Here is a 25,088-nt window from a genome sequence, read left to right as displayed (position 1 = left end):
GCGGGGACTTCGGTTTTTGTTTGGGGAGCATGTTTTAGGTGGAGGAGATTTGAGGAGGATCCCAGGAGTTATTGCAGCGGCAGGAAATAGTCTACAGTTTTTAATTCAAAATGTAGGGCTTTCATCCGGGAAAAGAAAAAAGAGGGAAAGAGGAGGTTTTTATTTGTAGTCTCCATCAGGGTGATTCTCATCTGAGCCGGCCTTGGGAAGGGGCGAGCTTTTGGGGAAAAAAAAAGTCCATGATTAGGTAACAAGGAATTCTACGTCAAGTAAGAAATCGCGAACATGACCAAGGATTTAAAGGGGGGTGAAGGGGGGACTAGATTTACAAGGAGCTACAGGGAACTCAATATTAACTGCAGTGTCTGAAGTCTTCCCGGCCCCAGGCCAGCCGAGCAACCGGCTCCCTCCCCGGGCTACCAGCCGCCAGGGACGTCACCCCGTTTGAGGTTCGGTCTCCTGGAACCCCGGAACACCCCGGATGGAAGTCCCTGAGGCCTCCTTTGCCCGTAGTCTTGGCTACAGCCGGAATCTCTGCCCTAGGAACCAGAGAACCTGAAGTGCCATAAAGGACTCGGCAGGCCAGGGAGGGGAGGGAGGAGGGGGAGAGATGGGGGGTGGGGGGAAGAAAGGTGAAACGTATTAAAAAGCGGTTTGTTTCATGAAACGCCACGTATATAAATCTGGTGTTAGGGAGGCTTGCCAGAGGGTTTCCATCTTGGAACCCATCCTCGGGGTGATGTTCGCACCTCGGCTCCGGGCACAGACGCTGCCCCGATGTCCCAGGGGTTCTCGCGGCTCGCCGGTGCCCACTCTGAGCCTGTCGCCTACAGCAGGCAAATTCGCAAGTGCTGCAGGACAGACCAGCGAGTGGCTCTGCGGGTTTCTTCTGTGGGCAGCTGACAACGCGAGGGCGAGGGGTTAGAACAACTCGGCCAAAGCGATCTGAACTTTCTCCCCTCGGGTCAGGCTGCGCTGGGCCGACGCGGTGGGCGAGGGCTGTGTTTACAGACACTTGCCTTTGTTTATAGCACTGGGGGGGGGGGGGGCGTAGGAAGGCGCGCCCTGATTTTCTATTACTCTTGGGATTCTTGTCAGTTTGACCGAGTGGCGTTCTCCCTTCCCTGCCTCCAACGGCCTTTTGCGTCTTTAATCCTTTCAAGACATCATATCCCAGGGGCAGAAGAAAAGGGTTTACTGAAATAGTGGAGAGAGTGGTGGTGGAGGTGGTAAGATTTTAAAACAGGAACTGAAGAGGAGTTATGTCCATCATGCATGTGTGCCTGTACTTGCCTTGGGTAGCTGGTCGTCTTTACCATCTGGGCCTTACTGCACTTTTGCTGGTCTAACACTTTTTCTGGTTTATTAAACACCAGCAGAGGAGATCCAGAGGAGCCTGGCAGCTGCATCGCTATGGGGCAGCTTGCTGCTGCTACACATGCTTTAAAACCCGCGCTGCAGAAATTCATCCTCTTTGTCTGGCCCGGGCCAGGCACTGCCCGCCTGCTCTCCTGCCTGCCACGACGCTTCCTCTGGCCCAGCCGCACCAGGCCCCAACACCTCAAGCATCTCGACATTCCAACCTGTGTGAAATCCCAGCTGGCCAGACATCCAGCAGACCTGACACCCCAGGGGGCCGAACCCCTAACTGAACGCACACCCTAAGTGGCAAGACACCCCAGATTATACATCTCTACAGTCGATTGGGACATCCTAACCTACCCAACGTTCCCAGCCACCCAACATCCCTGCTCCACGTTGTCAAGTCCCGGGAAGTGAGTGGTGTGCTAGGCAGGCGATTCTTCTGAGCGTCCATGCTTTTCTCTTCTACACATTTATTTCTCTTTTAACTCCCTTTCTCCTTTGCTTTAAAAAAAAAAAAATATTTCCAACCTCTTGCCTTGCGGGATCTGCTAAAAGGGCCTCTGTTTTAATTGCTCGGATAATGTGGTTGCTGCCATTTTGTTAAAAGCAATCACTCCTGCAGCGAAATCACAAGCTCTCTAGACAGGCCGGAGCCGACAAAAATGCAGGATTTGACGTTAAAAGCTAAATGGGAAGCTGGGGCGGCGGAAGGTAAATTGATGGTAGATCTGGCTGTCAGGGCCCGGCCCCAGACCGCCGGGCAGGCCGAGAGCCTGATAACCCTGGAGCACCAGCGGGGAGAGGGCTCGGCTGCTGTGTGTGTGTGTGTGTGTGTGTGTGTGTGTGTGTGTTCGTTCTTACCCATTCTCTACTCCTTGGGAAGTAACCTGAAAAATTCAACAGAGTGGGACCTGAGCACACTCCTTGCTCCCATTCTCAGTTTTTCAGGATTTCCGCCCCCAGCTGGAACATTAACTGCAGCTTTAAGAGCCTTTTTCAGGTCAAAACTATGAGAAGAAGACCGCAAGATCACTTGGGGTTCTTCCTGCCTTCTAAATTCCAGACCCACTCTCTGAAGGCTTGCTGGGAAGCTCCAACATCCCAGCGGGTTAGCCAATAGCTCTGGGCACGTAGGAAGGGTAGGCTTCTGGGCCTAGGCTGCCCTCCTCAGGACCAGGTGGCCTGGTCGTCCCCTTGAGGAGGTGGGGGCATTGGTGTCGCCAGAAGGGGCAGCAAGTATGCATGAGTTGGGCCTGGAGGGTGGCTCAATCCTTTGCCCCTCGTCTCTGCCTCTGTCGGCTGCTGCCTCGCCTACTGCTGGTGAGGATCACAGAGCTGGTATCCCACCGGTTGTGAAGGAAGCAGGAGGGTGAGTTTCGTGCACGCCGATTTCTCAGGAAGGGATGCCTAGGGTGAGAGTGAGATCGAAATCAAAGCCACGGGGAGCGGAAGGAGGCAGGCTTGTGAGCTACTTCTGAGACTTTGGCTTTGCCCAGAGAACCCGAGCCAGTTGCATGAGGTGTGCTTGCAGGGGACAATAAACTGGTCCCAGGATGCCACAGTAGCCGGAACTGCCTTGCACTGCGGGTCTCCAAAGCGCGGGAAACGTCTCACCTATCCTGCAGCTTTCCAGAAACGCTGTGTCTAACGCCGCGCACGCGGCTCGCAATTTTCTCTTCCACAGCCGCCTTGCGTTCCGTCTGCGCGCGAGTCCCACCCACGTGCCTGGATTTGGAAGAGGAGCTGGCGGTAGGTGCCAGGCGGAGATGATCTGCAGAGGAGGAGGCTTGTGGCGTACGCCTCGTAGAGGGCCGAATCCGTACCCCGGGCTCCGCTTGCCTTTCCTGGATCTGTTGACCCAAGGGAGCCCCTTCCCTCCACCGAGCCCCACTCCTCCGCCCGGACCCTGCACCCCGCATGAGGAGGAGGCACTACCGAGTCTCTACAACGCACGGGACTCTTGGCCTGTCGCAGCCCGCGGATCCCTCGGAGAGAAAGACCGTCCCTGCTCGAGACCCCAGTACCTCCCTTCCTGAAGAAGCTCAGCCGCGCTGGAGGGTTCCCGTGGGGTGGGGACGGTGGGGAGGGGGTGGGGCGGTGGGAGAACGCGGTATTTTTTAACTGTTTCTCGGAAGGGGAGGACAGGAGAGGGGGTAACTGCAGGAGAGGAAGCGGTTGGCATGTTTCCGGAGGACTTACGGCCAGCCTCTGCCCCACGAGCTCGGCCCCTCGAGCTCTGCCCCCACGCGCTCGGCCTCATGAGCTCGGCCCCACGCGCTCGGCCCCTCTGCTCTCTGCCCCTGGAGCGCTGTCCCAAGAGCTCTGCCCCTCCCACGAGCTCGGCCCCATGCGCCCTGCCCCTCGAGCTCTGCCCCACGCGCCCTGCCCCCCCGAGCTCGGCCCCACGCGCCCTGCCCCTCGAGCTCTGCCCCACGCGCCCTGCCCCCCCGAGCTCGGCCCCACGCGCCCTGCCCCTCGAGCTCTGCCCCACGCGCTCTGCCCCACGCTCTCTGCCCCTCGAGCTCTGCCCCACGCGCCCTGCCCCTCGAGCTCTGCCCCACGAGCACGCTCCGCAGGCGACTGTCTGCCGGGCTCTAAGGGGCCTGTCCCCGCCCGCGGCTGCGGCCCGCCAGGCTAGTGGAAGGTAAAGTGCACCGGGCGGGCGTCTGACTTCCCCGCGCACACACGTGAGACTCCTCTCCCTGCCGTCGCTCCACCCCGCCCGAGTCCGTTCCCTTCGAGGGCCGCGTCCCCCGCCTCTCCCCGAAACGTCACCCCCCTACACGCACGTTCCCTTCAAATTCTCCCGGCATTTGGGCCGCTTTGATGATCAGATGGTAGAGCCCTGATTACAAATTTATTCCCGGCCGCTCCGTCCGTCTTTATCTGCGCTATTAGGGACATCTGGCAGTGATTAGCGCCGCGCCCGCGCCCGGCCGCGCTGCCTATCTCGCCGCGGCGGGGCCCGGGGCCTCGCTGACGTCAGGGCAGACGGCTCGGAGCCATCCCAGCCGAGCTGGGTGTAATCGGCGGCCGCGCGGCCAAGTCCTCCCTGGGCCAGGCCGGCAGCTGGAACGCGCCGCCTGCGTGCGCACGGGGACTTTCTCAATATGTATTTTTAGCCCAGAAGACGTTTTTGTTTTTCTTGTTTGAGGTAAGGCGGGGCCAGTTAAAGTTCCTATTGGCCCCTTCCTCACTTTAAGTTTTCCAACTCGCTGCGCCTGGTGCATTCAGCCGAAAAAGCCTCCCCGGCCGGCCCTGACTGACCTGCGAGCGCTCCTCTAGCCGGGCGCCAGGAGGCTGCTCTCCTACACCAACAGCTGCGGCCCTGGCGGCGGTGCCCGCGCAGGCGAGAGGCAAGGGAGGCGGCTCTTAGCGCGGCCCTTCCCGCGCTAGCCGCCGCTTGGACCCCACAGCCCTACGGCCACAAGGTTGGCCGTTCCTGCCCAGTGAGGAGGCTGGGCAGAAGCTAATTACAGAACGGGCCGTCTCTCCTCCGAGCCTCTGTCTTTGCACCTGCTATTAAAGCCCAATGGATCTAAGGAACAGAGGTTCTAGACCCTCTTCTGCCTACCGTCCCCCTTTCCCCAGTGGGAGTGCCCCTTGGCTGAAAGGAGGATGACTGGCAGCAGCAGCAGCTTGTCCCGCACTATGTCTCAACGCCCAGAGCACAGGCTAGGTACATTTGTATAATTCTGGGACCTGAGGAGAACGTCCCAGACCTCCGACTTTGAGGCCCTGGGGCACTGTCCTGGTCTCTGGGATGAATCCAACTCCAGAACACTTTATGCTGGAGCTTACCACCCTAGTTACCCAAAATTTCCAGAACTTGATAAAATTATAAATTCAGCCCTCATTTCACCCCAACTTTACCAGAAATCTTGATTCAGCAGGTCAGATAGGTAGGAGAAACGAAGTCCTCAATTTTCAAAAGCTCCCCTCCCCCGCCCCCTTTTCCCCGGATTTAGGAACCACTGCCTGAGGCCACACACACCTACTGCAGCTGATTCCACATTCTTGGCACTCAGTCAACCACCACTGTGAAATACTGGACCCTGGGGGTGAGGATGGCTTTATCAAGGATGGTGGAGAGGTAGGGCAAGGCCTGTATTATTTTAAGTCTCTACAGAGAGAGAATTGACCATCCCATGAATCAGTCCTACACCTCCATTTAATTGGGCAAGTCAAGGACTCAAAACAAACCCAGAAAATGCTATTTATTTTCACACAGGTTGCAAAGCCCAAGCTGGTGTTTACAGTGAATTTAGCTAAAAGGGAAAAGAATTCATGGCCCATGATTTGATCTATTTGGGGGAGGGGGGGCAGGGCAGGATATCAAATATAAACAGGAAATCCAGTGGAGAAAATTTCCCAAATGTTCACCCCTTTTCAATTCCTTGAGGCAACTCAGTACACCAGATTCCAAAGTGTCTTCATGTAATCTAGAACGGATGAGGACCATTTCCTCCTAAGTCAGTGAAAATGTCACATTTGAGAGAGCTTGACTCCCTCTTTTACCCACCCTTATCCCCCAGCAGAAGGGGAAGGAAAGTTTGGGGGCGGGGGCTTGGGGCTAGGAAGGAGGGGCCTAGCTGTGCTTTTAGAGTGGGGAGGAGCAGGTAATAGCCGCACAATGTAATTTCCCACAGTGCTGGGAAGCACTGGCTTCCCCATGATCTTCCTTAATGATGTAGTCTACTCAGGCAGATAAGCAGTTGTCCAGATAACACAGACTCAAAAACAAACGAAACTAACAACAACAAAAACCTACACTGCTTTTGCCTACATTACTTCTTATTAATACTTTCTTGCACATAGCATAAATTATTTTTTTACTTGAATTAGGTAGAAAGAATCCACATGGGCCACATGCCCAGAAAATCGCAGTTTTTATTTCTAAGCAAAGGAGATAGGCTTGCAAGCAGCTAAATGGTTCATATAAAAGATCACAGGGTACTCACCAACCTCCTCCCCAACTAATAAGCCAATTTTCTCAAATAGTATATTTAATGCACAACTAACCATGAACAGCCAGACCCAATCTAATGCTTCCCTGTGACCAGATGGAGTGTTTCAAAATATCTTTCTTTACTGTAGAACCAAATCATCCTGGCGAACAAGTGCTAGAGTCAGGGAGACCTGCAAATTCTTCTGTAAGAAGTGGGGTCATTCGCTGTTCACTTGTTTGCTGCTTCACCAGGTGAAAGGATTTGAAAGAGTTTCTTACTTAGGGACAGAAGTTTTCAACCTTTCTTAAGTAAATTGCCTAGAGAAGAGGCCAAAAAAGACACCATTCTAAATCAAAGTGGCTGTTAATATCCCCTTCCTGAAAAGATGGAAGCCAATGACTACTAAAGCCAGTACGTGGTTGGCTTCTATTTAAAGTGGGTTGCTGTCGCCTTGAGCTGACAGTTTTTTCTTTCGGATAAGGCAGAAACGCAGGAAAGAAAAAAATGCGTGTTTGTTGCTTTTATTCCTAAAGAAGAAAATGCATCTAAAGTCTGTAACTAGAATTTGGCGGTGAAGAAAAGCTGGTGCGGTTTTAATGGGAGAAAGTGGCCGCCAGGCCGCCTGACCATCGCCTTCGCTTTCCAAATCTGGTTTTCATATTCTCGCTCAGTAATTACCCAAAGCCATAACTGTCTCTGAAATTATTCATTAAAGTCATTTTCAGGGATTCTCACAGGATGACTCTTTTACGTTTATGATCTTCTGAGAGCAATGACATCAGCCTCTGTCTCTTTTCCGCTTTTAATTAATGCGCTGGTCAGAGGAGAGGGGCCCGGCAGTGTCGGTGGGGAGGGGGCGGCCGGGGGAGGGGGGTGGAATTCGCTGGCCCCTCTGCTCCCGGTGCGGTCAGCTGAGCTCCGGCGCGCAGACATCCTTTGATTAAGGAGGGTATTTCGGGGAGTGCAGGCTGTGCAGAAGATCACGTCTGTGCCCTGTGGTGCTGTCAGCAGTGACAGATCCCAGATGGGGCCGCTACTGTATGGCAGATTGAGTTTCTCAGCAGAAAACTCACCCTCCCTCCTAAACGTCTTCAAAAACCTTCTCCAGATACTACAGGTCGCTTCGTGTGAAACTGAAAAAGCCCATCACCAAAGTCGGTTTTGCGCGCTTGTGTGTATGTCAGGTCCTCCCCCCCGCACACACACACACCCCGCCGCCTCCTTCCTCCTTTTTTCTCGGCGCTTCCTCCTCCTCTGAGCATCTTCGACCACGCTGGGCGACCCCGCTGCCGAGAGCGCAGACCTGACGGGCCTGCTGGTTCCTGCTCGCGCGGACCCACAGCGCCGCGGCGTCGACACGGCTCCGAGGGGCCCCGAAGGCAATCCGGTGGGTAGAAGCACGGCTTCGGGTATGTGGGGCAACGTGGAGCACCTCGCGCAGCTGTGGGGATGGCGGGGGGGGGGGGAGTGGATGGAAGCCAGGGCGGAAGCACAGAGCCCCCGCGCTCCGCTTTCCCTCCCCAGTTTTCCGCAGCGGAGCGCAGTCCCGCGAGCCTGGGCACCTTCGAGGGGCAGCGCTGAGCCTGCGAAGGGGGGGTATGTGGGCAGGGGAGGTCTGCAGGGATCAGGAAGGGGCTGAGGGCGAGCCCCGGGGCCAGCAGGGGCCCAGCCAGGTCCTGGATGGGCGGACGCGGGATGGGGAAGGTCCTGGCTGAGGCCTCGGCCGGGAAGCTGGACCAGGGCATCTCCAAGGTGTGATGCGGCGCAGCGAGACCCGGCTTTCTCCGTGATAAACATCCGTCCCTTCGCGAGTTGCCAGTCTGGGTCCCGCGTTTCGCATCCCTGGGCACACACGGGTCGGAAACTCCATTGCAAAAACATTTGGACTTATTTTAAATCTTTATTTAAAAAATAAACAAATGCCGCGTGCCCCTGCTTCCTCGAAGGCAACGGAGATCCCTCCCCTCCTCCCTTCCCTTCCGGAGGGTTCCTAGGCGGGCTCCGGGGGAGCAGTAGGGGCCAGGAGAGCAGGGAGGAACGCAGGACGCTCGGATTCTGCTCCAACGTCTAGATCCTACCGCTCCTGACCCCCCTTGGTCCTCTTAATTATGGAACTTGGAGTGTTCCCACGGCCCTGGCCCGGGGAGAGGGGGCACGAAAGAGAGACAAGGCAGCAAGGACAAAAACCTAGAGTTTTGTTTCCATTTAAACGTAAGTAATTTTTTTTTCTTTCAAAATACTGGTGCAGTCGCCTCCACCTACTCCCACACCCCCTCCCAGTGAGGGCAGTTTGGAGAGCCTTCATTCGGCTTACAAAAGAGCCTCCAGGGACCCGAGAGAAAAAGCTAAAAATACCGCAGACAGGAGGCCCAAGTCCAGGAGGAGGTAGCCGCCTCCCCCCAGCCCTGCCCTGCCCTGCCCCGGAGGGGGGCCGGCTGTCGAGTCCCCTCGTGGAGCCGCGGGCCGAAGCCCGGCCTTGGCTGGGCGCCCTCCCTGCAGCCGCCGGGCCAAATCCTCCTGCTCTTTGCGTCCTGGGCCGCGTATTTTGTAGCCACGCCGGAGTCACCGGTCCAGTCTCTGGTAAAATGAGATGTTACACTATTTCACGCTTTCCATTCCGCCTCCTCTGGAGACTCGGTTTTAAAGACTCACTTTTAAAAAGAAGGTGGGGCTACTGGATCCCACTTTATGGCCACAATATTCTGGTCACGCAAGTACCGTCTCCCAGTTTGTAATGACCTATATGGATGGATGTATACAGTTGTTTGCGGTTCTGGGATACAGGCTGATTTGGGAGAAACCTGTGAACTCCTATTACAGCCCTCTTCCGAAAAAAAAAGAAAGAAAAGAAAAGAAAAGAAAAGGAAAGAAAAGGAAAGGAAAGGAAAGAAAAGAAGAAAAGAAAAGAAAAGAAAAGAAAAGAAAAGAAAAGAAAAGAAATCTAGCAGTTATTCAATCCCCCACAGTTCCCCCTAGGTTATCAGGTAAAACCACAAAACTCTTTATGTAAAAGCAAAACACACACCGAATTTCAAAACTCCCGCTCGCCCCCTTTATAAGGCAGCTTTTATTTTCACGGCCCACGCTGGATGAAAGTGGTTTATTTTGATTTTTTTCCCCCCTTGTACCCACACGCCTTGTAAAAAGTTCCTGCGCCCCGGCCCGGCCTCCCTCTGATGACCGCAGGGCCTGGCTTCCAGACTGAAGCCCCCGCCGCTCGGTTTTCAAGTCCTCGCCCGCAGCCGCGGTGGAATCGTGACCCCGCCCGAGCGGCGAGCCCCCCGGGGGGACGCCTGGCCGGGCCCGCGCCGGGGCCGGGACCTCCCAAGTGGCGGGCCTGGGAGCCCCGGGCCGCGCGGTCCTCTCCCTCCCTGCCTCCCCCCTCCCTCCCTCCCCTGCGCATTTTGCTCGTTTTCTTCTGGGTTCCACAGCTCGCCTGCACTATGGCGCAGCACTTCTCTTTCCCACTAGTTTTTTTTCCTTTTTCCCTTTTTTGGTTTTTCTCTTGCCCTACGACTCTCGAGCACCTTTTTACCGCTCTCTCCGCGCCTTCACGTTGAAACCCCAGGCCCAGAGAAGCAAAGCGGGGCTTGGTCGGCATCTGGGGGAACGAACCGGGAGCCCCGGGCCCCTGGGCGCCGCGGCGGAGCCGCACCGGGGCGCGCTTCTGCGCAACGTCAGCGCGCTGGGTAATTTACCTTCCCTGGGCGTCTGTCAATATGACTAATTTCCATCGGGGTCAAAATGCCTTTCCCCGGCAGTCCATCTTGGAGCGCTCTCTTACGCAGCAGACCCGGTTAGCTGTTTTGTTTCCAGCCCTAGGAATACAGACCCTTGGGGGCGTCCCTGCCGGGGCAGCTGGACAGGCGAGAGGAACGTACGCGGTGTCGACTGGAGGCAGTTTTCCTGGAACTACGGATTAGGATGGGGCATCCGGCGTGCCTTTTAGATCGCATTACCTACCTCGTCCTTGACACCAATGCTTTCTCTAGAAACAGGAAATCAAAAAAGAGAAACAATGAATTGTCCCAGTTTTCCTCTGTCGCGTGTAAATCCCTACGGGGCTAACCATCTTCTCCGCATTTCAGGGTGTGATTTAAACGTAGGGTATGCGCGCGTGTCCTGCTAATCTGGTCTAAGACAGACAATATATCATCCGGGCGGTGTGTTACAGTAATTTCCAAACTGCTGCGACTTCTAGGTGTGAAATCAGTGCTGTGGATGTAAAGATTCTCCGGGACTCGATAGACGCTAACTATGCTGGTTGCATAACTCCGACTCACTTTTTAAGAAATGCGAAGAAGCCAACGTGGCTCTGTAGCTGAGGCAGGGCGGTTCCCTGTCCGCAGCGTTCTCTCCTGCCTGCCCAGGGAACCCAGACGTGGTGAGCACTAGCCTTTGAGAGCATTAAGTCGCATCCCTTGGGTGTTAGGGGAGGTAAACTTCTCCAGTCCAGGAGTGGGGTCCAGCGGAGAGTAAAAGTCTTCAGACAACCCCTTTCCCTGCCATCTAGGCTCAGGCACTGAGGCCCCAACTAAAAATCTTCCTCCAGTTAAATTTTTTAACAAACTTTTGGAAAAAACACGTCTCTCTCCCCCATCCCTCTTCTTAATGGCCTTTAGGCAAGTTAAGTACTTGGACTTGAGGCAATTAGGCACTCCAGTGGAACCCGAAGGAAATAGAAGAACTAAAAAAGTCAAAGCAGAAGCCCTAGGAAGCTGCACAGAGTTTGGTCTCAAGTCACGGTCCCTGAACTCTGCCCTGGGGGCAAGCACTCCGCCCCTGACCCTACCTCTCACCGTGGCCGGCGTCCCCATGTGCAAGCGCGCGCGCGCGCACACACACACACACACACACACACACACCCTTCTTACCTTCTCTCTCTCTCCTCTGTTGGTGCATTTATGACCTAATGAAAGTGTATCCTTTAGGGAAAAATTCTGTCTATAAAATGTGAAATATGAAGAACCTGTTTGAATATTCCCACTCCAGGCCAGGCCTGATCTTAAAGGTTTTTTTTAGCATGAACACCTTGACTCCTTCTTTTACTTCCATAATCACTCTGTTATTTTCACTAAAAGAAGAGAATTGATTCTAAGTCCCTATGGAAGGAAAAAATGTCTCCCGCCTGAAGAAGTATCTTTATTTGGGAGAAAGGCATGACTTAGGGAAAAATGATTTCATTTTCTATTCGCTGTCATCTTTGGAAAACCCTGGCACCATATGTTCCAAGTTCTGCAAACAGCTGGGGAAACCAAGGGCTCTTTCAAGTCACTTCCTTTTCCTTCCTGCCCCCCCCCCCCCTCACTTTTCCCTAAATGCCACCTTTTGGAGTTTTACAAACCTTGACCAGTTCTTTCTCCTGGTCTGTTTCCTGAAATCTCTCCTGGTTTCCAATTTAAGAGTATCTCCTTGGAAATCACATAGTTAACCATCAGTTTTTGTGGGAAAAGGTGACTGACATTGCATTTGGGGAGGATTTGTTTATTAACACAAAATTATTCCCCTTATGGTTTTCTATAAACCATACCTTTAAATAAGAGTTTTTAAAAGTCCCTTTCATATTGCAATTTGACCTTCGCCCTGAGACCAGTTTAGGTTGTTTACTAGCAGGGACTACACAACAGGAAAAACTGCAGGAGATGTAAACACTAGTGTCAGCTGAAGAGCTGCATCCCTCAGTAAGGTGGAGTTGTTGGTTTGCATATTTTTTAAAGGGCACAGGAGTTTGAACTTCCAAGTTTTTTTTTTGGCATTCAAGGGCCATCTAATGACCTGGGGGGGGGGGGCGGCGGCAGAATTGGGTTGGTTGTGTTAACATCACTAAAGGAATTTATACTATCCTCTTTTTTTTGATTTAGGCTTAAAACATTGTTTCCTGAGTTGAATTTGCCTAATAAAAACTTTTGCACCTGGTTAAAGCTTGAGGGAAAGGAGAAGTCCTAGGGCAAAGTGTTTAGCCCACCCTCAGAGGAGTGAAAGGATGTGTGTGGAGGGGGAGCCACTGAGGGGCAGCTGTTTCTAGGGAAGGATCTTGTCCTCCTCATACAAAGGAGGAAAATTGTCCATTTTCAAGTGTCTATTAGGAAACGTCAGTCCTTTTTCAGATGTGTTCTAGTTTAACCTTTGTACTTAGGACTGAGCTCCGCCAGTCCTGCAAGTCTGTGTTCCCAGTAAAACCTGATTTAACTGGAGGAACCGATAGCTTTAAACTGACAAATATTCACATCTGGGGATAAGAAAGGAATATTTGAGGAGGAGAAGAGGAGTGTGCATTTTGCCTCACCTAAAGTTTTATATTTCTGCATAAATCTGCATAAAGTATTATTTTCTAGTCATATTTCTAGCTTATGACCAATTAAGCAAAATAGAAAGTCTATGGTATGTTCTAGATCTCCTTTAGATCCTCCTCCCTGAGATATTATGTCTAAATATATTTAGCATCTAGCATCTCTCATATATACCCTGATCAGATTAATTTCTAATGAATAGGCAGTAATTCTCATGTGTCAGAAACCTACAAAATGTACATGTGAATACATCTGTCCAGGTGCTTCTCCCATTGTTCATTTCTTGAACATCCGTCCTGAGCTTCTGAATGCATAGAAAAGCAAATAGGAATATAATCTCTATGGATCTAAAATGAGAAAAGTTACTCCATTTGTATCCATTTTGCTGGTCTGGAGGGCTTGACAGTGGGGGGAGATCCCTGGAAGCTTTGAAGAACTTTAAAAGAGACTCGCACCAAATACAATCTGGCCAGGGTGTAAGATGCCTCCTGATTGTAATTAAAAGTATCTGGGAAAAGAGAGGGCACATGCAGAACAAACAATTTCTAAAAGCTCCAAACTGGGTTTTTTTTTTCTCTGTGGTCGAGTCCAAAGAATAAGGAAGCAGGGAAGAAAAGAAGAAAGAAAAGCAAGCAGAAAAAGTGAGGCTATAACATTCTAGAGTTGTGGGAATGTGGCTCATTTTTTGAGGCAAACTCTTTGAAACACAAATTGGAAAGGACTAAATTGTTATGCATCAAATAAGTCATAAATTTCCTCCTCCTATAAGGGAGGTTTTGCCCCATTCTATCCTGTAGATATTTTGAATGGGTTATACATAAAGGAGAAAGGGATTGGGACATACCTATGTATTATAAAACGACAGATAAACTTGGCAATATCGTAAGTAAGTGTATGTAGACTCTAGAGACCTTGAATATTTTGCCCTTTACAAGGCAATGAAAGATGAAGGTAAAAGCCAGAGTTGATTGCTCCCTATACAGAGCAGGGGGTACCTTCAGTTATATTGTTGCAGTTCTCAGAGAGGCTCAAAGAGGTCTTGCTGGCTGGCAGTGACTGACCTTGACCATCTTCTATCTAGGAGTCAGATGTGGATGGAGAAGAGGACACCTCTCCACCTCTCGTAGGAAAAGTACCATGCACAGAGCCCCCTGCCAGGGATGGAGTCAGTTCTGCTATCTAGGGTGTTCTGTGACTTCCCGGTACCTGGCCAGAACTGTAGTCACTAAATTGGCTCAAGCCCACATGCTCCTTCTCACCACGCCTTCCCCTGTCCTTGTAAATGGGGCTGGAAGCATCTTCAGCTTTTTTATAAACTACAATCATTACTGTGTGTGTGTGTGTGTGTGTGTGTGTGTGTGTGTGTGTGTGTTCAGGGAGAGAACTGCTAAGCATATAAGTGCTAAAAGTTTCTTTTACTTCAGGCTTCTCCTGCCTCTCTCTCATAATAAAACTAGATGCAGTAATAACAAGAAAAGCTCACTGCTAATTCCCTTTATCTCCTTTGAGCAGATTCTTGCCAGTCCCTCTTAAGGACCTACTGCCAGGTTTTAGTCTTAGTGGCTGGGGTTAGCTTTCAGATCACCCACTGTGTTCAGCTGATGCCCTTGTCAGACCAGAGGGCACTAGGTTTGGTAAAAAGTACCCCAAACCCTCTGCCCCCTGAAGCCCTGGAACTGTTCATCAGACTGGAAGCCAAAGGCCCCCATAACTCTAATTAGTGCGTGCATATGTTGGCCAGCCTCTTGGCTGGTTTTATGGGGTTTCACTGGAGGTGCATGAATTGTCCGGGTCAGATGAGGATTAGGGTTCCTAATGAATCATGTGACCATAAGTGGACTTGGATGGTGGCTGTGTTCAGGAGACCTATCCCTGGTGCTCTCTTTCTGCGCCAGGAGAGAAAGACTGGTTTGGGAGGAACTAGGCAAGGAGGACACTGTTAGAAGTTTCAAATGTCCTTTTCATCTGCATCTTGTCACAGAAGATTTACTGGTTATACACACACACACACACACACCATTCAGAAGTAAGAAGGAACGTTTTTTTCTTGAAAGTATTGAATTTAAGACTGGAAATAGGCCTTTAGAGTTCATCTGTTCTAACCATTTCTTTCCAGATGAGAAGACTCAGGCCCAAAGATGCTCCTGCTATGCAGCCAGCATGTGCCACTAATTAGTGAAACTGGGAGTGGTGAGTTCCTCTCCTCTGGTTAGATAGTTATTTCCAGGGATCTCTTGTTTAAGATAAAGGCATAAAGAAGGAGGTCGCGGTAAGAACCATTTTTAAGAAAAGAAAAAATGATGTAGAGGATCAGGCAAGAGGAGAGGTAGCCAGAGAAATGACAGTTTGGGGATGGGTTACTTGAGCAGGCCTATCTCCATCATTTCCTGAAAGTCTTTACTCGACTCCAAGACAATTATTAAAGGCTGATGTTTTCACAACACAGATACTTTTCGTCTGTGTGTGTTTAAACCAGTCCAGGAGAATAGATTCTTTTCTCTTGGGGAAAGGGAATGGTGTTTTTTAAAAGGGAAGCAGCTCTCATCAAAGGCCTCGTGGATCTGGTGACAACACCGACACGCGCTTCGCTTGGAGCCTGGAAACTGTCAGGCGGTGGAGGCGGGGTGGGGGACGCCAGCACTGCGGAGTCCCAAGGTGAGCGCTCGGGTGGGGTGGGGCTGGGGGGAGGGGGGCCTACGCCGGACCAGGGGTAGGGGTGGGGGGGTGGGGGGGCGCGGCCCCACGCCTTCTCCGGTACCTTTCTGGAGCTCCGGGCAGGCTGCGTCCCTGGAGAAAGGCTGAGGCTCGGCTGCGGAACTGGCGGCGGTTCACAGGGAATCTCTGAGGGAGGAAGGTTGGTACACCCCGCGACTGAGAAGGATGAAATGGGGGAGAAGAGATGGGGGCGGGGGCAGAGAGATTGGATGCTCAGGAAACGGGGCTTCTGGATCTCTGCAGGGAAACAGGGTCCACTCGTAGTGTGGCCGGATCCAGTCCGCTGTCGGGGCTGAAGCTCGTGCTTGGGCAGGACGCGCCCCTGGACGCCCGGTGGGGATCCACCAAGGTGGCTCTGAGTTTTGCACAACTTCACGCTTTCAAAAAAGGGTGCTTCCTTTAAATATAATTATTTTGGCGCGAGTCTCGGTGGGATCTGAAGTCGAAGGCTTCCCCAGCCTTCGGCTGTCTTTTCTTACTCCCCGGAAACAAAACTGAACAAAAGGGGATCCCTGGGTGGCGCAGCGGTTTGGCGCCTGCCTTTGGCCCAGGGCGCGATCCTGGTAGACCTGGGATCGAGTCCCACATCGGGCTCCCGGTGCATGGAGCCTGCTTCTCCCTCTGCCTGTGTCTCTGCGCCTCTCTCTCTGTGCCTATCATAAATTTAAAAAAAAAAAAAAAAACTGAACAAAATTAAAAGTCAGCCAAGGAAACTAAACAACAGCCCCCACAGGCCATCCCACAACATAGCTGGGGGAGCAATATTCTGGCTTCAGCGCTCAGGTTCGAAATCCGAATAAAAGGAGCCAGCTCTTGGATTACACCCCGGGGACAGCACTTTAATGTAAATGTAAAATATGCTTGTAATAATCACTTGCGAGCCCTGAAGCAGCTCTAGAATCTCTGTTTAATTATGGGGGCATGAGAGGAGAATTACCAGCTAATTAAATCCAATCCTATTTGTAATTCTCCCTCCGCTGCTGCCGACTTTAAAATGCGAAATTGCTTTTTAAACGTGCCTGCGTATGAATTTCTTAACACACGTGAAAACTGAAGGAGAAGCATGGGGGTAAGGGGCGGGGGAGACAGAAAGGAAGCAGGCGGAGACAGCAGGCGGCTGGGCCGCAGCGACGGGGTACCACGAGGACTCGCCACCGGCCCGGCCCGCGCTCTGCGTTTAGCCACGAACGAAGCCATTTCCTGTCTTCGCAGAGGTTTCGACCTCCACTTTCCCGCTAGTGGGATTTCTCTCGGCTCCTGGCCGTCGCCCCAAGGAAAGCCCCGGAGCGCGGAGGAGGCCCCGCGGCCCGAGGCCCGTGCGCCCCCCGAGTCCCGTGCGCCCCCCGCGGCCCGTGCGCCCCTCCGCCCCCCCCCCTCCCTGTGCGCCCCGCGGCCTCGCACCGCCCAGGAGCGGGTTCCGGCCGACGCCGGGGAGCGGCGCGGGGAGGAAGTGAGCTCACGGGGGAAAGCAGGAAAGAGGCTGGGGCCGGCCGCCGCCAGGCCCGAGGCTCAGCGCTGCGGCGCGCGGAGCCGGGGCGGGAGGAGGAGTCCCCGCGAGTCGGTCCGACCGCCGGCGCCCGGGGAGCAGGCCGGGGGGCCAAGGCCGGCTTTTCCAAGCTCCGGGGCCGCGGGCCACCACTCCGCGTGGAGCCACGCCTCCTGTCCTTCCCGCTCCCTGGAGGAGGAGGTTCAGGCCTCCTGGACAGAAACCTGAGGCTGGAGACTTAGGGCTCTCTGCAGGCGGACGAGCCCCCTGCCCCCCCCCCCCCCCAGTCCCTCCCGCGGCGGGAGCCTCTGCCTCGGTCTGCCCTGCGCTCTTCCACATCCCCCCCTCCCCCCCTAACCTCTTATTTCATCAGCGCCCCTCTCAAAATCACGTCCTAGAACTCTGATTTACGATTAGAACGTCGCCTGACTTCATGAGAAAACCAGGGTGACCTCGGCCACCCACCCTTGACACGCCGCAGTACTGGGGAATTAGAATAATATTCCGGGGGTCTGTTCCAAATCGGGTACCGTCGGCAGCCAACTACACGGTCACCCAACTGCTCCTGGGTGGGGAGGCAGCCTGGTCTGGGGAAACGTTCCCAAGGGGAGCCCGGCCACCTCTCCCGGCAGCAGGCCCTGAATGCAGAAAATAGGAGCCTGCAGCTACCCGCGTTTCCAAACTGACGGTGCGCCCGACAAATGCGGTGGCACCTGTTCCCAGGGGAAGCATAGGCTCCTCGGCCTCCCGAACGCGAGCGCGCTGCTCCAGCCGGGCCCGCCCTGCCAGCGGAGTCGTTACTTGGTGGTGGCGGAGAGGGTTCTCATCTGAAGACACCTGGCAACCGTCCAGAGCCCGACTCCGGGCGGAGTGGGAGCTGAGAGGTCGTTTTACGCTGTCCTGGGGAGACCCTGGTCCCAGGCCTTCTCTGGTGCCTTCCTGGAGGGCCCTGCCATCGCCCCAGGACAAGTCGCTTGGGCACCAACCTACTGCGGGGCACGGCCGGTGGTCTGTCTCCCCCTGTTGCCGGTCTGTGGTTTGGGCGTCCTGCAATTAGGGATCGCTGAGGCCTGGGAGGTAGGAGAGTCTGAACCCCTCTGTGTGCCGGGGTCGGGGAGTGTTGTCAGACTCCGAGGAGGGGTCCTTGTCTTCAGGACCCAGTTGGGAGACGCTTACCAGGCTTGTGCCTCCTCGATCTGTGACCAATCGATTGGAGAAATTTCCATCAACTAGGACCTTTCCATTTCACATCCGCTCATACCCCCTGCAGAAAGCATACCTCTTGTCATCTTTATGCAGTGAGTTAATAGGTTGTTTCATAAAATTAGTAAAAAAAAAAAAAAAAAAAAAAAAAAAAAAAAAAAAAAGGTAAAAAGTCAGTCTTTATCGGTACCTTTAGTAGGGAGGTAGTGAGGTTCCAAGAGGCTGCCTAGCGTCGACCTCCTTGGCCAAGACCGGAGAGCCTACAAGGCTTTACTGGAGTTTCTCCCCAGTGCTGCCAGCTTAGCCCCCAGTACCCCCACCTCTTCCGTAGTAAGTAGTCTTTGTGTTCACCGCCCCCTCGTTGGGTCCTTAATTCCATCAGTGGCCCCAGGCCAGTAGCAGCGCCTCCTAGTGCCAGACGGGAGGCAGCAGGGACTCTGAGCTTCCCAGGCCAGGCGGTGGAGGGGGCCTCGCTGCCTGCTTTGGAAACTTTCCATTTTCCCACACTATTTCACATTCATATTACTTTTCACACCCTGTTAGGCAGTAATAGCACTGAACCTACTGAATACTTCCATGCACCAAGCCAGCTCTCCCACTACAGCTCCAGATCATTCATCCACCTCCTGGTGATGGGAATGAACATTGCTCTCTAGTCCTGTGGGGGTAGTTGGCTTCTCTTCTCTCTGGGATCTACATCCACACTGTAGTAAGGTGGTGCTGGTGGTGGCCACTGGTTGAGGGTCCTCAGGTGTGGCGGGGGTGGTTGGAGCAGGTGGTGGAGATTTGGGGACTCTTTTGGCTTTTGGTCATTTTATGAGGCTAGATTGGTAATTTTTAAAGAACAAGGCCTGCCTGTCGGCCTTAAGCAAGGAGTAAAGCCTGGCCTACATCATAAGCACCACCTCTTGGCTTTGGGTTCTGGAGCGCCAATCCCAATGGTAGCACTTGGGCATTGATGGATTCTGAGACAGCAAATCACCATGCTTCCCCCACCCCCTCTGGCAGCCATGCAGCAGCTCTGAGAATCTGGGGGCTGCTCCATACATCTGGGCCTCGGGTGGAGTGGGGGCAATTAAATTAGACCCCTGTGCCCAGTCAGGTTTAATGATCTCTGGGGAGGAGAGGACAAAGTAGCAAGGCTGCTGTGGGAAAGCCACCCGTCTCTGTATCAAGAATTGCTTGCCCTTTGGCTGTCAAATGAACTTGAGTCACTCACACGTGGACCTAAACAGCAAGATATTTTAAGAGTCCAGTTAAAACAGACTGGGCCCAATTTGGTGTACTAGGCACTGCAGTCCTGGCACTTGCCTAAGCTTGGGCCTAGGCTCCTTGAAGATGCTGTGAAGGTGAGGAGGGGCTGAGAGCTCCCCACCACAACAATACTGGGCCTGGTGACCATGGGGCTTAACCTGAGAAGTCAGGGAAGTTAAGGGTGGTCCTCTGCTGCTCTTCCAAGACTTCTCCTCAGTTCTTCCATCAAGAAAAGAGGAATAGGGGCACCTGGCTGGCTCAGTTCATAGAGCATGTGATTCTTGATCTCCAAGTAGCAAGTTCAAGTCCTACCGTGGGTCTAGAGCTTACTTAATAATTTTTTTTTTAATAAAGAGAAGTAAAATCTGCCTGCCCCTACTTCCAGAACAAAGGAGAAAGAACTACTTTTAATGAGAGCCTATTAAGTGTCAAGCATTTTACAGGCTCTATAATGTTTAATCTTCACAAACCATAAGGGAAGTTTTTCCAAACCTTGTGTGCCTGCAGGGAAACTGAGGTGCAGAGAGGGGAGACCTGAGCAGAGCCATAGGTCTGTGCATCCAAACTAAACTCCAGGCTTCCTTACGACCATGCTCTTACTTCTAGCAATGTCCTGAGAGTTGATGACACACCAAAAGATCCTGCAGCCTGGGTGAGGTCTCTTGTTGACCTTTAAGAGAGAGATGCTCTGCCTTCCATGAGCCTCTAACACATATTCCTAGAGAGTGATTTAACTGGTAGAAAATCTGGTTCTAAGGACTTGAAGCTTTGAACACCATTTTAAGCTGCAGCACCTTTGTACCTATTCCTCCAAAATATTCACGAGAAAATCAAAGTTACCAGGAATCTCTTACTTAACCAGAGGAGCCCAGAGTCTGCCACACACATGTCCCTTACTGTCACTTTTCTTGTCCCATCACTCCAGGGTTGAGATTTAAACTCACTGGACCTCAGTGTATGTTCATACCACTAACATCTAAACTTCAGCCTGGGGCTTTGAAGCCTGGGGAACCCAAGGAAGGAATTAACTTGGTTCCTAACTTCCAAATGCCACTTCAGACCTTCCTCCACTTGTCAGGACCAGAGTTTGTTGACTGAGCAAAAGAGAACACCTACCCTTAAGCCGGGGGAGGACTGAGTGTGGGCTCTGGAAATACAGGGTTCAACTTTTGGCAGTGAAACCCCAGGAGCTCCACTACTTGAATGTTCTTATTGGCATATCTACCTTCCAGCACTTGTTCAGTAGTTCCTTCTTGGTATAACCGGACTTTTCATCTACAGAGAAACTGTCTGGCCACTACTTGCTCACACTCTTGAGAAAGTGCCTTCGATTTTGGATTTGAGGCATTTGCAGAAGGCAGGAGGGGTGAGACAAAACAGGCAAAGCCTGGAAGCAAGGAAGGAAAGTGCCTGTGCGTGGGGTGGGGGGGAGGGGCAGAGGGGCAGTTGTGGTTTGGGAGTTGCTTAGGGAAACTTTCTCTGTTTTCTCTTCAACACAGACGCAGGATCCTAGTCTAGATCCTCTCCATTGTCTATTTACTTCACAATTTTCCTTCTTCTTTACTGATGCTGGGCCTAAGGAAAATTAGGGAGCCAGATGCCCACATTCTTCTCTTTTGGTCAGTTGCTGCATGGGGCACAGACTCCAGGTGGGTATTTAGGACCAATTGTTTTAAAGAGTCCTTAAAGCTATATTCCTGTTGAGCCCTCTGTTCCCTTTGGGCATGGAAGGGAATTTCTGGTTAATCTAAGACCTCTGGACCCTAATTGTCCCTGGAGCAGTGTTCCAAACTTGGAGGCAGCTAAATGAGTGGTCATTTAATAGGATTAAGATAAAAACCTATCCCCATATATTAATTCAGTTTATAGTCATCGTGGAGGGAGAGGAAGAGACTATGGTGATTTCCTAAATGCCAACTAGCTAAGTCTCTCTGCCTACCCCCCTGCCCTAGTTTTATTTTACAACTATTTTTTAAAGGTTTATTTATTTGAGGGGGAGAGAGAATCCAACATGAGCAGGTGGGGAGGGACAGAGAGACAAAAAGACTCCCTCCTGATGTGGAGCTCAGATCCAAGGACCCTGGGATCATGACCTGAGCTGAGGGCAGCCACTTAACTGACTGAGCCACTCAGGTGCCCTATTTCACAATTATTGATTATCTTATTCAGAGGTGACAACAAGGTAGACAATAGACAAGTAAAAATCAAGTTAAGAAAGCTGTACTGCATTCATGTCTTTCTCCTCTATCATACTCTGCCATAGTTTCTTTTGCTGCTTATGGCTGGTGGCACCCCACTGGACTTTAGGAACACCAAGTGGAAGAGCTGATCACAAGACTAGGATTAGGTTGCCAATTTGAATTGAACTTGGTTTTAGAATGGCATGACTCAGGTATAAAATCTCCTCTCTTCTCAGACACTGACTGTCTGAAAACTCTAAAAAAAAAAAAAAATCAGTAAATTCAAGAGAGAAAAGAACAAAAAACTGTAGGAAGAGAGAGGAAGAAAAAGGAAAATACCTGTACACAAAACTGGAAAGGCATTTGGAAATTCTCCCTGAATTTCTGAGGACTGAAGCTAAAGCTTGTTTGTCTCCCGTGGGTTTCTCAAACCCAGTTCTCTTGTTCAGTATCTCTGGGGGGTGGGGGGATTGCCTGGGAAGGGCACATTCAAGTGGGTTTGGTCTCAGGCAGGGCTCTACCCAACTGCAGTGGGTAGGGACAGCTGGAGGTAGCAGGGAGGAATGAGGTAAGAAAAGCCCTGGCAGGTGTGGCTTAAGTCAGGCGGAGGTCTTCCTCCATCCATATGGAGGGACACCAGCATCCACCACCCCCAGGGGAGCCTCAGGGCTCCAGTCCATCCTGGTGACTTGAGCTCTACTTACAGTTATTAATGGTCAGACTGATTTTAAGCCAAGACCAAAAAGAAATGGATCCAAATGAGGAAACTAGGGCAGCTCAGATTCTGCACGCTGGCTGCAAGCAAGGGATTGCACCAGTGACCAAGTCCATAGCTGCTGCTTCAGCATCCACTCCATGCCAGGCAAAGAGGTGCATGCGGGTGGGCTCTGAGGTCCAGAGTGTGTAGTTGTATAGTGCTGGAAGGGTTATAGAAAAAAACTAGAACATTTGCACTTCTGGTTGGCAGAAAATGGGAGGCACTCCTGGAGTACTTAAGAAGACTTACTATCCCTACTTCCTCCCCAGCAACAGGTTTAAGGTAAGTCTCTCCTTTGCTAGGAATGACCAACCCTGGCCCCAGAATCCATCAGGAGTTTGGTCAGATCAGGGACTCTTGGAGAATTAGGTCTCCAAGATCCCGCTTGACCTTCCTGTCAGAGGCAAGTGCTTAGTGCATTTCATGGCCAGGTACACCAGGGTTGGGTTCAGGTTGAGATCACTGGTTTTGTGATCTCAAGCTAGCACCTTGGCCTCACCAAGTTTGTTTCTGCCTTTGCAAAACCGGGACATTTGCCCAGTAAAGATTTGGAAAGTGCTGTTCCTAGCCCTGATGATCCTCATCATTGTGCATTTGTTTATTCATCTTTGGGGGGGAAAGACTCCTTTTCTTTATAGAAACTCCAGAAATGTAACAAAACGTCCAGCTTCCTCTCCCACCGGGAGGTATGGCTTGCTAGGCTGATCATCTCCCTCCCCCATAGCTACTACCAACTCTGCAAATTCCAGATCCTTCCCTTTGCATCTCACCAGTGCATTCTCCAACTTGCCCCTTTTTATGTTCTCCTCTGACCCCCCGGTGGCAAGGTTTGATTTTTGCATTCTTACTATTTTGGTTAGTTGTTATCCTCCAAGCTGCACTTCTGGGAAGCCCATATTCCACTGACCCCAAGGATGGTCCCTCAAAGCAGGCCAAAACTCATGCAAAAATTCAGACCCCTGATGCCAGTGGAACACAGCTTCCTATGTACTACCTGGCGGCCAGTCCACACGTGCCTGACTAGGAGTTCCAGGAGTGGGAACAATGTGAGGACTAGCTGGCCATGAAGGATCCTTTGCTAGGATGTACCCAGGGATTTGAGCTATGAAAAACCTCTTGGGTCTCAGCCCCATCACCCCTCCTCCCAAGCCTTTTGCCCAGGCTTAGGAAGGTTCAAGGTTAGTGTGTCTGGGCCTTTCTCAATACTCAGTGCCTCCCAGGGAGTCTTGAAGAACTTGTGGGCTTCCTTTCCTTTTTTTTTTTTTTTCCTTATATTTCCATAGGAGTCAGGCACTAACTATGGAAGATGGCCTTGAAGAAACTTGGCTGTTTTGGCCTGAGGACCCTGGGGCCCAGTAAGGTGCTTGGGACTTTACATAGAAAAAATGCTGTTTAGTTTGCACCATCTGGGTGGGGTCTGGAACAAACAGATTGGTGGCTGGTAGTGGGGAGGGGGCACCTAGATTTCTCATTCAAAAAGGGGGGCCTCGATGTCACCCTGCAGTTGACAGCTGGGTGGCACCTGTCCAACCCAGTTGCTGTCAGCCAGCACCACCGTTCAACTGGGACCAAAAAATATCTCTTAAACTTGCAGATTTGGAGAGAGAAAGAGGAAGGTAGCCAGGCAACGGAATTGCAGAAAACATCCTCTCAGTCATACGAACTTTATTGTAGATCAGGAAGTTATCTAACAGCTGCCAAAACTCTTCTGACTCCAGTGCTCCAAATGGTGACTGTTTCTCACACCTCACCATTGGGTACTCATTCTGCTGCCTTGGGGGTTATTCAGATTTCCCCTTCCCTTTCAGATTCGATCTACCCCCACCTGCCTGGCTGCATTTGGAGATGATTTCCTTTTTTCCATTCAGGAGACCATGTGGCTCCCATACTTACCTGGGCTGGCAGTTTCTCCACCCACCCTCCTTAAAGGGAATTCCAAATCTCTTGAGGGGGAAAAGCCAGGTTGAGCAAGGGTCAGAAAAAGGAAGCCTTGCCTGAAGTCCAAGCATACATTATTATATTCTTCTCCGGTGCCTTTGATTCATTCCAGAAAATAAAGTGCAGCAGCAGAAGTAACTTTAATGGGCAACCTCCTTTTCTTCCACTAATTCCCAGTCCTGAGTCAGGCTCATGAGCCAGAATCTTGGGCCCTTGGAACCCCTGAAGGGTCTGGTAAAAGGATATTGAGCACGGGGGCGCCTGGGTGGCTCAGCAGTTGAGCATCTGCCTTCGGCTCAGGGTGTGATCCCAGTCCGGGGATCGAGTCGCCCACGGAGCTCCCTGTGAGGAGCCTGCTTCTCCCTCTGCCTGTGTCTCTCATGAATAAATAAAATCTTAAAAAAAAAAAAAAAAAAGATACTGAGCTCACAGTAGGAGCTGAGACAGTTGATCCTGGTTGACGAAACGTATGCTTCGAAGAAAAGGGGGCAATTATTTGAGAGCAAGTGTAAGTAAAGGCGCGGGCGCGTGTGCTTCCTGTGCCTTGTCAATTAGTCTCAGGCTCACATACGAGATTACCTCAAGGATGTGCTCCCACTTCTCAGCCCGGCGCCCCAACGCGAGCCGGCTCCTCCGGGATATCGAGGGAGCCCCCTCCAGCTGACCCATTTGCAGACGTGGCATCAGTGGCCTCTGCGTCCAGTGCTCTTTTCCTCACCCTCGAGGGTCAAGGTGAGCTGAGCCCACCCGACGGAGTCAGACTCAATCCAGATGACCAGGCCGCAGAGAGGCCATTCCTCAGGCACGCGGAGCCCCAGCGACCACGGGTGGGACGGGGATGCTGAGGCGCGCGCTCTGGGCCCCGCTTCGGGAATCCCTTTCTCTGGTCGGCGGAGCGCAGATGTGGATGTGCTCGGGCACTGGGGCTGGACTGCGACCCCTTAGGGGGGC

General features: G+C 52.2%; 1 long non-coding RNA gene across 3 annotated transcripts; it reads left to right on the top strand.

Moving 5' to 3' along the window:
• Positions 1–3,873: 3,873 nt before the first annotated feature.
• LOC140615898 (uncharacterized) lies at positions 3,874–24,283 on the top strand. Of its 3 annotated transcripts, XR_012016406.1 has the most exons (9): positions 3,874–7,701; positions 10,516–10,698; positions 13,686–13,727; positions 14,721–14,794; positions 15,115–15,259; positions 20,762–20,911; positions 22,410–22,481; positions 23,483–23,559; positions 24,008–24,283. It is a non-coding gene; the product is annotated as an uncharacterized lncRNA (long non-coding RNA). The 3 variants fall into 3 exon arrangements; XR_012016404.1 differs by lacking the exons at positions 20,762–20,911; positions 22,410–22,481; positions 23,483–23,559; positions 24,008–24,283 and adding exons at positions 15,373–15,458; positions 15,563–16,381; XR_012016405.1 differs by lacking the exons at positions 10,516–10,698; positions 13,686–13,727; positions 20,762–20,911; ... (1 more) ...; positions 23,483–23,559; positions 24,008–24,283 and adding exons at positions 15,373–15,458; positions 15,563–16,381.
• The last annotated feature ends 805 nt before the right edge of the window (positions 24,284–25,088 follow it).

The sequence above is a fragment of the Canis lupus genome, chromosome 24, assembly GCF_048164855.1.
Source record: "Canis lupus baileyi chromosome 24, mCanLup2.hap1, whole genome shotgun sequence".
Taxonomy (NCBI): domain Eukaryota; kingdom Metazoa; phylum Chordata; class Mammalia; order Carnivora; family Canidae; genus Canis; species Canis lupus.
The sequence above is the reverse complement of the archived record's forward strand: the minus strand, read 5'-3'. Positions and strand labels throughout refer to the sequence as shown.